Here is a 13,773-nt window from a genome sequence, read left to right on the forward strand (position 1 = left end):
ACACTAGCAGCTTGATAACACATCTAAAAGCTCTAGAAAAAAAAAGAAGAAAATTCACCCAAGAGGAGTAGATGGCAGGAAATAATCAAACTCAGGGGTGAAATCAACCAAGTGGAAACAAGAAGAACTATTCAAAGAATTAACCAAACTCGGAGTTGGTTCTTTGAGAAAATCAACAAGATAGATAAACCCTTAGCTAGACTCACTAGAGGGCACAGGGACAACATCCTAATTAACAAAATCAGAAATGAAAAGGGAGACATAACAGATCCTGAAGAAATCCAAAACACCATCAGATCCTTCTACAAAAGGCTATACTCAACAAAACTGGAAAACCTGGACGAAATGGACAAATTTCTAGACAGATACCAGGTACCAAAGTTAAATCAGGATCAAGTTAACGATCTAAACAGTCCCATATCCCCTAAAGAAATAGAAGCAGTCATTAATAGTCTGCCAGTCAAAAAAAGCCCAGGACCAGATGGGTTTAGTGCAGAGTTCTATCAGACCTTCAAAGAAGATCTAATTCCAGTTCTGCACAAACTATTCCACAAAATTGAAGTAGAAGGAACTCTACCCAACTCATTCTATGAAGCCACAATTACTCTGATACCTAAACCACAGAAAGATCCAACAAAGATAGAGAACTTCAGACCAATTTCCCTTATGAATATAGATGCAAAAATCCTCAATAAAATTCTTGCTAACCGAATCCAAGAACACATTAAAGCAATCATCCATCCTAACCAAGTAGGTTTTATTCCAGGGATGCAGGGATGGTTTAATATATGGAAATCCATCAACATAATCCATTATATAAACAAACTCAAAGACAAAAACCACATAATCATCTCGTTAGATGCGGAAAAAGCATTTGACAAGATCCAACACCCATTCATGATAAAAGTCTTGGAAAGATCAGGAATCCAAGGCCCATACCTAACCATGATAAAAGCAATCTACAACAAACCAGTAGCCAACATCAAAGTAAATGGTGAGAAGCTTGAAGCAATCCCTCTAAAATCAGGGACTAGACAAGGCTGTCCACTTTCTCCATATCTATTCAACATTGTACTTGAAGTCCTAGCCAGAGCAATTCGACAACAAAAGGAGTTCAAAGGGATACAAATTGGAAAAGATGAAGTCAAAATATCACTTTTTGGAGATGATATGATAGTATATATAAGTGACCCTAAAAATTCCACCAGAGAACTCCTAAACCTGATAAACAGCTTCGGTGAAGTAGCTGGATATAAAATTAACTCAAACAAGTCAATGGCCTTTCTCTACACAAAGAATAAACAGGCTGAGAAAGAAATTAGGGAAACAACACCCAAATAATATAAAATATCTTGGCATGAATCGAAGGAAGTGAAAGATCTGTATGATAAAAACTTCAAGTCTCTGAAGAAAGAAATTAAAGAAGATCTCAGAAGATGGAAAGATCTCCCATGCTCATGGATTGGCAGTATCAACATTGTAAAGATGGCTATCTTGCCAAAAGCAATCTACAGATTCAATGCAATCCCCATCAAAATTCCAACTCAATTCTTCAACGAATTAGAAAGAGCAATCTGCAAATTCATCTGGAATAACAAAAAACCTAGGATAGCAAAAACTCTTCTCAAGGATAAAAGAACCTCTGGTGGAATCACCATGCCGGACCTAAAGCTTTACTACAGAGCAATTGTGATAAAAACTGCATGTTACTGGTACAGTGACAGACAAGTAGACCAATGGAATAGAATTGAGGACCCAGAAATGAACCCACAAAGCTACGGTCACTTGATCTTTGACAAGGGAGCTAAAACCATCCAGTGGAAGAAAGACAGCATTTTCAACAAATGGTGCTGGCACAACTGGTTGTTATCATGTAGAAGAATGCGAATCGATCCATTCCTATCTCCTTGTACTAAGGTCAAATCTAAGTGGATCAAGGAACTTCACATAAAACCAGAGACACTGAAACTTATAGAGGAGAAAGTGGGGAAAAGCCTTGAAGATATGGGCACAGGGGAAAAATTCCTGAACAGAACAGCAATGGCTTGCACGGTAAGATCAAGAATTGACAAATGGGACCTCATGAAACTGCAAAGCTTCTGCAAGGCAAAAGACACCGTCAATAAGACAAAAAGACCACCAACAGACTGGGAAAGGATCTTTACCTATCCTAAATCAGATATGGGACTAATATCCAATATATATAAAGAACTCAAGAAGGTGGACTCCAGAAAATCAAATAACCCCATTAAAAAATGGGGCTCAGAACTGAACAAAGAATTCTCACCTGAGGAATACTGAATGGCTGAGAAGCACCTGAAAAAATGTTCAACATCCTTAATCATCAGGGAAATGCAAATCAAAACAACCCTGAGATTCCACCTCACACCAGTCAGAATGGCTAAGATCAAAAATTCAGGTGACAGCAGATGCTGGCGAGGATGTGGAGAAAGAGGAACACTCCTCCATTGTTGGTGGGATTGCAAGCTTGTACAACCACTCTGGAAATCAGTCTGAAGGTTGCTTAGAAAATTGGACATAGAACTACCGGAGGATCCAGCAATACCTCTCCTGGGCATATATCCAGAAGATGTTCCAACCGGTAAGAAGGACACATGCTCCACTATGTTCATAGCTGCCTTATTTATAATAGCCAGAAGCTGGAAAGAACCCAGATGCCCCTCAACAGAGGAATGGATACAGAAAATGTGGTACATTTACACAAGGGAGTACTACTCAGCTATTAAAAGGAATGAATTTATGAAATTCCTAGGCAAATGGATAGACCTGGAGGGCATCATCCTGAGTGAGGTAACACAATCACAAAGGAACTCACACAATATGTACTCACTGATAAGTGGATATTAGCCCAAAACTTAGGATACCCAAGATATATAATACAATCTGCTAAGCACATGAAACTCAAGAAGAATGAAGACCAAAGTGGGGTCACTGTACCCCTTCTTAGAATTGGGAACAAAACATCCATGGAAGGAGTTACAGAAACAAAGATTGGAGCTGTGACGAAAGGATGGACCATCTAGAGACTGCCATACCCAGGGATCCATCCCATAATCAGCTTCCAAACGCTGACACCATTGCATACACTAGCAAGATTTTGCTGAAAGGACCCAAATATAGCTGTCTCTTGTGAGACTATGCCGGGGCCTAGCAAACACAGAAATGGATGCTCACAGTCAGCTAGTGGATGGATCACAGGGCTCCCAATGGAGGAGCTGGAGAAAGTACCCAAGGAGCTAAAGGGACCTGCAACCCTATAGGTGGTACAACATTATGAACTAACCAATACCCTGGAGCTCTTGACTCTAGCTGCATATGTATCAAAAGATGGCCGGCCTAGTCGGCCATCACTGGAAAGAGAGGCTCATTGGACACACAAACTTTATATGCCCCAGTACAGGGGAACGCCAGGGCCAAAAAAAAAAAAAAATGGGAATGGGTGGGTAGGGAAATGGGGGAGAGGGGGGAGGGTATGGGGGACTTTTGGGATAGCATTGGAAATGTAATTGAGGAAAATATGTAATAAAATATATTAAAAAAAAGAAAATATCTAATAAAAATAAATAAACAAAGTGCTTATAAATATCTCCTCAGTGGATAAGCAGGGCTCAGGACACATGAAGAGCAAAGTGCTTTGTTTTTTGTGAGTGATTTTTTTTTAGATCAATTGAAGCATAGGTGAGAGGTTATTCATAGGTGGGTGGATGACTCAGAGGCCGCTGCATCATCCTGACAAGTGATGGAAGGACAAAAGCTGCATCTCTGGAATTCTCTGAATGACTTGTAGGCAGCAGGCCAGCTTTGCCACTCACTATTTCCCTCCCTCCTTTCCTTGTTCTTTCTTGTTTTCCCAACAGTTACTGCATATCTGCATACATAATCTTGGAGAGGCATTGTTAATGTTGTAACTTTCAGGAACTTTGTGAACCTCATAAGTTTCATTCAGTTTCTGGGACTTACTTGTTTCTCTTGCATCCTAAGTCATCGTCTTCTCTCAAGGAGAGAATATTTTCATTTGGAAGGAATGTCTGCACAATGCCATTTATACCAAAGTAACACCTAGGATAATTAAATTACATAATATTTATGTTTAATAAAAGAAAATAAAATTTAAGCAATAGAAATAAAGGGTTGACAGAAAATAGCTGTCCAATAGAAATACTGTGTGAGATACATAGTAAGGTTCATTTTAAAGTAATTACAGTTATAAAAAGGGAAAAGGTAGACTGTGTTGATAATATAATTTATATCAGAAAATATGTCTAAAACATTATTGCTTTGTGTTGTTGTTGTTGTTGTTAGTTTTCCCATACAGCCTAGGGTAGCCTAGAACTCATTACATGCCTCAAACTGGCCTCAAATTTTTGGCAATCTTCATGCCTCCCATGTGCTGAGATTACAAATGTGAGCCACCATACATGACTTCTTATTGCTCCATTTGTCAGAAGTGGGATAAGACACAAAGGGCTAGAAATCAAGCAGTGGATAATAAGACTGAGTAAATTCAAGTGACACTTGAAAACAAAAACTTGGCAGACTTTAATGATTGATTGGACAGGGAATGGGAGAGATACAAGTGACATTAAACCAAACAACTGCTTATAGTAAGCAACAGTTAAGGGTTGGTACCATCCACAGAGGCAGGCAATGGTTTACTCTAAAAGCTATTGGCTGGAGACTAAATCAAGGACAGGCAGGGTAACAAATAGTAAGTTCCCTTTCCCAAGGCAAGTTTCAGATAGACTGAACCCACAATAGAGTTGAATGACTGAGAAATATCTAAAGAACTGTTTAACATCCTTAGTCATCAGGGAAATGCAAATCAAAACAACCCTCAGATTCTCCCCTTCACACCAGTCAGAATGGCTAAAATTAAAAACTCAGGTGACAACAGGTGCTGGCAAGGATGTGGAGGAAGAGGATCACCATTGTTGGTAAGATTGCATACTGGTACAACCACTCTGGAAATCAGTCTGGCAGTTCCTCAGAAAATTGGACATAAAATGGACCTGAGGACTCAGCTATACCACTCCTAGGTATATACCCAAAAGATGCTCCAACATATAACAAGGACACATGCTCCACTATGCAAATAGTAGCATTATTTATATAGCCAGAAGCTAGAAAGAACTCAGATGTCCTTCAACAGAGGAATGGATACAGAAAATGTGGTACATTTACATAATGGAGTACTACTCAGCTACTACAAACAATAAATTCATGAAATTTGCAGGCAAATGGATGGAACTAGAAAATATCATCCTGAGTGAGGTAACCCAGTAACAAAAGACCACACGTGGTATGTACTCACTGATAAGTGGATATTAGCCCAAAAGCTTGGAATACCCAACATACAATTCACAGACCACATGAAGCTCAAAAAGAAGGAAGACCAAAGTGTGGGTGCTTCAATCCTTCTTAGAAAGGGAAACTAAATACTCATGGGAGCAAATACAGAGACAAAGTGTGGAGCAGAGACTGAAGAAAAGGCCATCCAGAAACTGCCCCACCGAACAAAACACCCAGGGAAGGAGTTACAGAGACAAAGTTTGGAGCTGTGATGAAAGGATGGACCATTTAGAGACTGCCGTATCCAGGGATCCATCCCATAATCAGCTTCTAAACGCTGACACCATTGCATACACTAGCAAGATTTTGCTGAAAGGACCCAAATATAGCTGTCTCTTGTGAGACGATGCCGGGGCCTAGCAAACACAGGAGTGGATGTTCACAGTCAGCTATTGGATGTATCACAGGGCTCCCAATGGAGAAGCTAGAGAAAGTACCCAAGGAGCTAAAGGGATCTGCAACCCTATTGTTGGAACAACATGATGTACTAACCAGAACCCCGGAGCTCTTGTCTCTAGCTGCATATGTATCGAAAGATGGCCTAGTCGGCCATCAATGGAAAGAGAGGCCCATTGGACTTGCAAACTTTATATGCCCCAATATAGGGGAATGCCAGGGCCAAAAGAATGGGAATGGGTGGGTAGGGAAGTGGGGGTGCTATGGGGGACTTTTGGGATAGCATTGGAAATGTAATTGAGGAAAATATGTAATAAAGATATTAAAAATCAAAAAAAAAGGTTGAAAAACAATTTTCCAAGCAAATGGTCCCAAGAAACAAGTTGGAGTAGTCATTGTAGTATCGAATAAAATCAACTTTCAACCAAAAGTTATTAAAACAGATAATGAACGACACTTCTTACTGGTCAAAGGAAAAAATCTACCAAGATGAACTCTCAATTCTGAACATCTATGCTCCAAATACAAAGGCACCCTAATTCATAAAAGAAACTTTACTAAAGCTCAAAGCACACATGGCACCCCACACAATAATAGTGGGAGACTTCAACATCCCACTCTCAGCAATGGACAGATCATGGAAATAGAAACTAAACAGAGACACAGTGAAACTAACACAAGTTATGAACTGAATGATTCTTACAGATATTTGTAGAACATTTCATCATAAAGCAAAAGAATATACCTTCTTGTTAGCACCTCATGGTACCTTCTTCAAAACAGACCATATAATTGGTCACAAAATAGGCCTCAACAGGTACAAGAAGATTGAAATAATCTCATGCACCCTATCAGATCACCATGGACAAAGGCTGGTCTTAAATTCCAAAAATAAACAATGGAAAACACACATACACATGGAAGCTGAACAATGCTCTACTCAATGATAACTTGGTCAAGGAAGAAATAAAGAAAATAAATTAAAGTCTTTTAGAATTTAATGAAAATGAAGACACATCATAGCAAAAGTTATGGGACACAATGAAAGCAGTGGTAGGAAGGACCATCAAGAGACTGCCCCACCCAGAGATCCAACCCATATACAACCACCAAACCTGGACACTATTGTATATGCCAGAAAGATTTTGCTGACAGGACCCTGATATAGCTGTCTTTTGTGAGGCTATGCCAGTGCCTGTCAAATACAGAAGTGGATGTTCACAGTCATCTATTGGATGGAACACAGGGCCCCTAATGAAGGAGCTAGAGAAAGTACCCAAGGAGCTAAAGGGGTCAGCAACCCGATAGGAGAAATAACAATATGAACTAACCAGTACCACACCCCCTGAGCTGTGTCCCTAGTTGCATATGTAGCAGAGGATGGCCTAGTCAGCCATCAATGGGAGGAGAGGCCCTTGGTCTTGTGAAAATCATATGCCCCAGTACAGGGGAACGCCAGAGCCAGGAAGCAGGAGTAAATGGGTTGGAGAGCACAGTTTGGGGGAGGGTATAGAGGACTTTTGGGATAGTATTTGAAATGTAAATTAAGAAATATCTAATTTTTAAAAAGAAAGAAAAGAAAGAAAGCAGTGGTAGGAGGAAAACTCATAGCTCTGAGTGCCTCCAAAAAAAAAGCAACCGAAGAGAACTTACACTAGCAGCTTGACAGAACACCAGAAAGCTCTAGAACAAAAAGAAGCAAATGCACCCAAGAGGAATAGACGGCAGGAAATAATAAAACTCAGGGCTGAAATCAACCAAATAGAAACAAAAAGAACTGTACAAAGAATAAGCCAAACCAGGAGCTGGTTCTTTGAGAAACCCAACAAGATAGATAAACCCTTAGCCAAACTAACCAGGGGGCACAGAGGCAGTATCCAAATTAATAAAATCAGAAATGAAAAGGGTGGGGCTGGTGAGATAACTCAGTGGGTAAGAGCACCCGACTGCTCTTCCAAAGGTCCGGAGTTCAAATCCCAGCAACCACATGGTGGCTCACAACCATCCGTAATGAGATCTGACTCCCTCTTCTGGAGTGTCTGAAGACAGCTACAGTGTACTTACATATAATAAATAAATAAATCTTAAAAAAAAAAAAAAGAAATGAAAAGGGTATAACAATGAAACATATCTTAAAATAATTATTCTGTCTGTTGAATATTAACAGTTGAAAATGTTAAAATCTGTGCAACAAACATTATGGAAATATTGATAATTTTTCTCACTGTGCTTGAAATTAGCATTTTCTTAATGTTTAACTTCAAAGAGTTTTTACTATTTTGAAATTTTTAAAATATACTTACTGATAAAATAACTTCTCTCCTAGAGACACTGATAACCTTTTTTAAGTAAACTGATGGTTAAACAATGTACACAGACATATAATGCGTTTTAAATACTCTTTCACTATGTCAGGTGGTACCATATAAGGACTTTTGAATATATTTCTTCTTTTTTTCTTTTTTCTTTTTTTCTTTCTTTTTTTTAAGTCTACAGCACCTGGTATTCCCAGGCAGTCTCCCAACCAAGTACTAACCAGGCCGGACACTGCTTAACTTCCAAGATCAGACAAGATCAGGCATGTTCAGGGTGGTATGGCCATAGACTTGAATATATTTCTTAATGATTCATTTTTAATATTTTATGCTCTTTTACTAGGCTTAATTCCCAAAGAATATTTTGTATGTTTTGAAACAATTTAGTATTCAACATTAGATATAGGATCTTCAGTTATGGATAGTATTAAAAATTCATTAATGATATTTTTAAGGTATGAAAGGATCTGAATATAAAAGTTGAACAAAAATTTTATATATTATTTGATTCTCAAAATACTCAACATTATTAATATGTTTGATGTATAAAATGCATTTAAATAACAAAAAATTAAGAAAAAAATCATTGCTAGACAGATTCACAGAGCTGAACATTTGCTGAAGATGTGGGGGTAGCGCTCAAAAAAAATCTTTTTTTAAACACTTCAGAAAGTCTATTTAAATACCTTTTGTCTTTTTATTCCCATAGAAGGGTAATAAGGCAGATTGTACTCTCAAATAGAAAGCTAGAAGCACTAAGAATATGATGCGAGTCATCCTGAGAGCCAACCACTTCAACTGCCTACTCCAGTCACTCAGATGCTCTTTGAAATTCTCTTTTCCTTCTGTCAACTGGGGCATAAGCAACTGGCAGCACCCATCTTCTTGATGTAGAACTCAGAACTACTCCTCACTTAACCAAGGGACTCATTCATACTTCTCAGTGTGCCTCCTTTGCACAGTGTCTTTCCCTCTCGGCCTTCTTGTGGGGTTCGTCTGCATGCTCAGATCCTCACTCTTGTTTCTCTCCTTAAATATTCTCATTCCCCCAAAAGAAAATTGTCAGCAGAGGGCAGAAATGTACCAGAAGCTGAACATGCTCCCATGTTTCACCCAACAACCAGACAACAAAGGCCTGGTCAGTTGATAGACTTCCACATCTTCTTAGTAATAATTTCAATAACTCCATTTATCATATGTTAATGGCTTCATTCACAGAGAAAATACAAGGTCTTGTATATCATAGCCACTCTAGGACAGAAGCTCAGTATGCATATGACTGTGACTCTCAGTGTCTGATATAATAATGGGTAGGTTTTCATAGTACGAATATTGATGTCCTGTTTGATTAAAACAATGAGATACACATGGAATGATTTGTAATATCCTTGAGGTTACTCCTACTAATAGTAAGTGGGCTTGCACTACATTTTTTAAAAATTCTATTGTCAGACACACTTGAAGAATAAAATTGAGGAACAATATCCGATCTGGCTGGCATTTCCGTAGTTCTTGGGTTGGGGAAGGGAAAGCCACAAGTATTCAGTGACTTTTAGACACAGACTGTTTTCCTAGGACCAGGACACAATGTCTTAAATAGACTTTATGTTTTAGATATTCAACTTGGTGAACTCATTATGGATTCAGAGGATAGTAAATGTTGTACCTGTGTTGAAAATGTATAAACTGTTATTTGTACATATTCCCTAAAAAATAGAGTAAAAAATGATTTACACAGAATTTGCATTGTATTAAATAGTGTAAGTAATATAGAGGAGGTTTAAAGAATACAGAAGGATATGCAAAGATAATAGACAAATACTATACCATTTTATATACAACAATTGACAGACAATCTGTGGGTTTTTTTTATTAATCATTCCATTAATTTACATCTCAAATGATACCCCCTTCCAAGTAACCCCCACAACACCCCCATCCCACATCTGCCCTCTTCCCTCCCCTTGTCTCTTTAAGGGTGCTCCCCCATGCGGGAAGCAGGGCAGCCGCATGGGCCAAGACGGCGCCCTGGCCCATTGCCAGGCCCCGTGAACCCCACATGTTTGCTGCCTTGCCCGAACATGCACAGTAAAGCTGCATGCATGAGCTGCATGTGTGGGCTGCCTGCCAAGCTAGACTATTCCTCGTGATCTGGCTCTGTCAGCCTATCTGTGACTGACCTGAGCTCCTGCCTGGAGCATGTGTGATTCTGATTGGATGAGGTGGTGTGGAGGGAGATGAGGTCAATTGCCTTGAGATAGAAGAATAGCGCTTGCTGCAAGAGGAGGAAGGGGAAGAAGCTGCTGGGAAGAGAGCTGGAAGTGAAAAAGCTCCAAGTAAAGAAGCTGCTGTGTGAACCCACCTTGGTGTCCATGTCTTTCTTGTCTCTGTGGGTGGGGGAGTGCCGCACCCCCACCCAATCAACCACTCCAGTCCCACTGCTCCAGAATCCCCTATGCTGGGGAATCAAACCTTCACAGGACCACGGTCCTCCCCTACCATTGATGTCAGACAAGGCCATCCTCTGCTACATAAGTGTCTGGAGCTCTGGAGCCCTCCCTGTACACTCCTTGGTTGGTGGTCTAGTCCCAGGGAGCACTGAGTGGTTCATCCAACCAACATTGTTCTTCCTGTGGGGTTGTAATCCCCCTCTTCTCCTCCAGTCCTTCCACCAGCTTCCCCACCAGAGTCCCAGAGCTCAGTCCTCCCAAGGCACAGCCATGCCAGGTACCTGTCAGCAAGAGCCTCTTGGAAACAGCAACAGTGTCTGATGTGCAGTCCCCATATGGCCCTTCCTTCAGTCTCTGCTCCACTTTTTGTACCTATCTTTCCTTTGAACAGGAACACTTCTAGGTTAAAAACTTAGAGATGGGTGGGTGGCCCCATCTCTCAACCCAGGAGACATGCCTTTCTACTGGAGATGGCCTCTACAGGTTCTAGCTCTCCTTTTCTGAGTATTTCAGATAAAGCTGCCCTTGTTGGTTCCTGAGAGCCCATTGCTTCCCTGGCATCTGGGACCCTCCAGTGGCTACCCCTAGTTCCTCGTCCATCACTGCTACATATTTTTATTCAATTTCCTGATGCTCTGTACCTCTCTCCCATTCCCTCTAATACCTGATCATCTCCCCCTTTTTTTCCTCCCACTCCTCTCTCCCTCCCAGGTATCCCTATGCCTCCACCTCCCGCGATCATCCTGTTCCCCCCTCAATGCAGGACTGAAGCATCCACACACTGATCTTCCTTCCTCCTAAGCTCCACATGGTCTGTTGGTTTTATCATGAGCATTGTGAGCTTTTGGGCTAATATTCACTTATCAGTGAGTACATACCATGTGTGTTCTTCATCAGGATGATAAATGTAGTACATTTACACAATAGAGTACTAGTCAGCTATTAAAATCAATGATTTCATGAAATTCACAGGCAAATAGAAGGAACTAGAAAATATCATCCTGAGTGAGGTAACCCAATCCATGGATTTTTGATACACTAAGGTAATTACTAGGATCAATAACTTGGGGATACTGAATATGTTTATTCTAATATTGTTGTTATTCCCACTTTTTATGTAGCTAGCTTTACTAAGGTATATAAATATATCATATAAGAAAGGCTTAAAGGGATCTGTATAAGCATCTGCCCCAACACCAGAAGGAACTGGGACCAGTGGGATCCAGGCACACAGGAACTTCACTCAACTAGTAGCATGTGTTCTTCCTGTCTGGTCTGGTGCCCTGATCAGGCCTTGGATGCAAACTCCACAGCCAGTCCCACAACACCCCGCTCCGCTCCCAGGCACCCTAACACTCCCAGGTTTATAGGATCAGAGCCAGTCCCAGAACACCCAGAGGAAGCCCTACTCCCAGGCACTCTAACACACCCAGGATCATAGGATCAGAGGTGCCTTGAGCAGACCTTGGGTACTAACTCTACAGCCAATCTCAAAACACCCAGAAGAAACTCCACTCCTAGGCACTCTAACAGGGCCAGGACCACAGGATCTCAGGATCCCAGGATCCCAGGAGCTTGGTCAGACCAAGATCTCAGGGCCCCAGAGGCAGCTTGACTCCCAGGAGCTCTGGCACACCCAGGATCTCAGGATCACAAGATCACAGAATTATAGGATCACAGAGACAGCTGAACTTTGAAGAGTTCTGACACAACCAGGATCACAGGAAGGACAGGCTCCAGTTAGATATAGCAAGGGCAGGTAGCACTAGAGATAACCAGATGGCAGGAGGCAAGCATAAGAACATAAGCAACAGAAACCAAGGTTACTTTCATCATCAGAACCCAGTTCTCCCAACATAGCAAGTCCTTGATACAGCATCACACTGAAAAAGCAAGATTTAAATCTAAAATAACTTCTTACAATGATGATAGAGGACTTTAAGGACATAAATAAGTTCCTTCAAGAAATATAGGAGAACACAGGTAAAACAGCTAAAAGCCCTTTTAAAGAGGAAACACACACACAAAAAAAAATCCCTTAAATAATTACAGGAAAACATAATCAAAGAGGCAAAGGAAATGAACAAAATCATCCAGGATCTAAAACTGGAAATAGAAACAATAAAGAAATCACAAAGGGAGACAACCCTGGAGATAGAAAACCTAGGAAAGAGATCAGGAGTCGTAGATGCAAGCATCACCAACAGAATACAAGAGATAGAAGTGAGAATCTCAGGTGCAGAAGATACCATAGAAAACATTAACACAAAAGTCAAAGAAAAACCAAAAGGCAAAAAGCTCCAAACCCAAAACATCCAGGAAAGCCAGGACACAATGAGAAGACCAAACCTAAGCATAATAGGTATAGAGTGAAGATTCCAAACTTAAAGTGCCAGTAAATATCTTCAACAAAATTATAGAAGAAAACTTTCCTAACCTAAACAAAGAGATGCCTATGAATGTACAAGAAGCCTACAGAACTCCAAATAGTCTGGACCAGAAAAGAAATTCCTCCTGTCACATAATAATCAAAATACCAAATACATTAAATAAAGAAAAAATATTAAAAGAAGTAAGGGGGGAAAGTCAAGTAATATATAAAGGCAGACCTAACAGAATTACAACAGACTTCTCAACAGAGACTGTGAAAGCTAGAAGATCCTGGACAGATGTCATACAGACACTAATAGAACACAAATGCCAGCCCAGGCTACTATACCCAGCAAAACTCTTAATTACAATAGATGGAGAAAACAAGATATTCCATGACATAACCAAATTTATACAATATCTTTCCATAAATCCAGACCTACAAAGGATGATAGCTGGAAAACACCAACACTAGGAGAGAAACTACACCCTAGAAGAAGCAGGAAAATAATCTTTCAACAAACCCAAAAGAAGATAGCCACATAAACATAATTCTACCTCTAACAACAAAAATAACAGGAAGTAAAAATCACTTTTCCTTAATATCTCTTAACATCGATGGACTCAATTCCTAAAAAAAGACATAGACTAACAGACTGGATATGTAAACAGGACCCAGCATTTTGCTGCATACAGGAAAAGCACCTCAGTGACAAAGGCAGACACCACCTCAGAGTAAAAGGCTGGAAAACAATTTTCCAAGCAAATTATCCCAAGAAACAAGCTGGAGTAGTCATTCTAATATCTAATAAAATCAACTTTCAACCAAAAGTTACCAAAAAAGATAAGGAAGAACACTTCATACTGGTCAA

The 13,773-nt window shown here is 40.1% G+C and overlaps 1 pseudogene; it reads right to left on the bottom strand.

Annotated features, from left to right (window-relative positions):
- Window positions 1-8,253: 8,253 nt before the first annotated feature.
- LOC115029674 (5S ribosomal RNA) lies at window positions 8,254-8,372 on the bottom strand (annotated as a pseudogene).
- Window positions 8,373-13,773: the final 5,401 nt, after the last annotated feature.

Source organism: Mus caroli, unplaced genomic scaffold (assembly GCF_978045245.1).
Source record: "Mus caroli unplaced genomic scaffold, Mus_caroli_1 scaffold_17, whole genome shotgun sequence".
Lineage (NCBI taxonomy): Eukaryota > Metazoa > Chordata > Mammalia > Rodentia > Muridae > Mus > Mus caroli.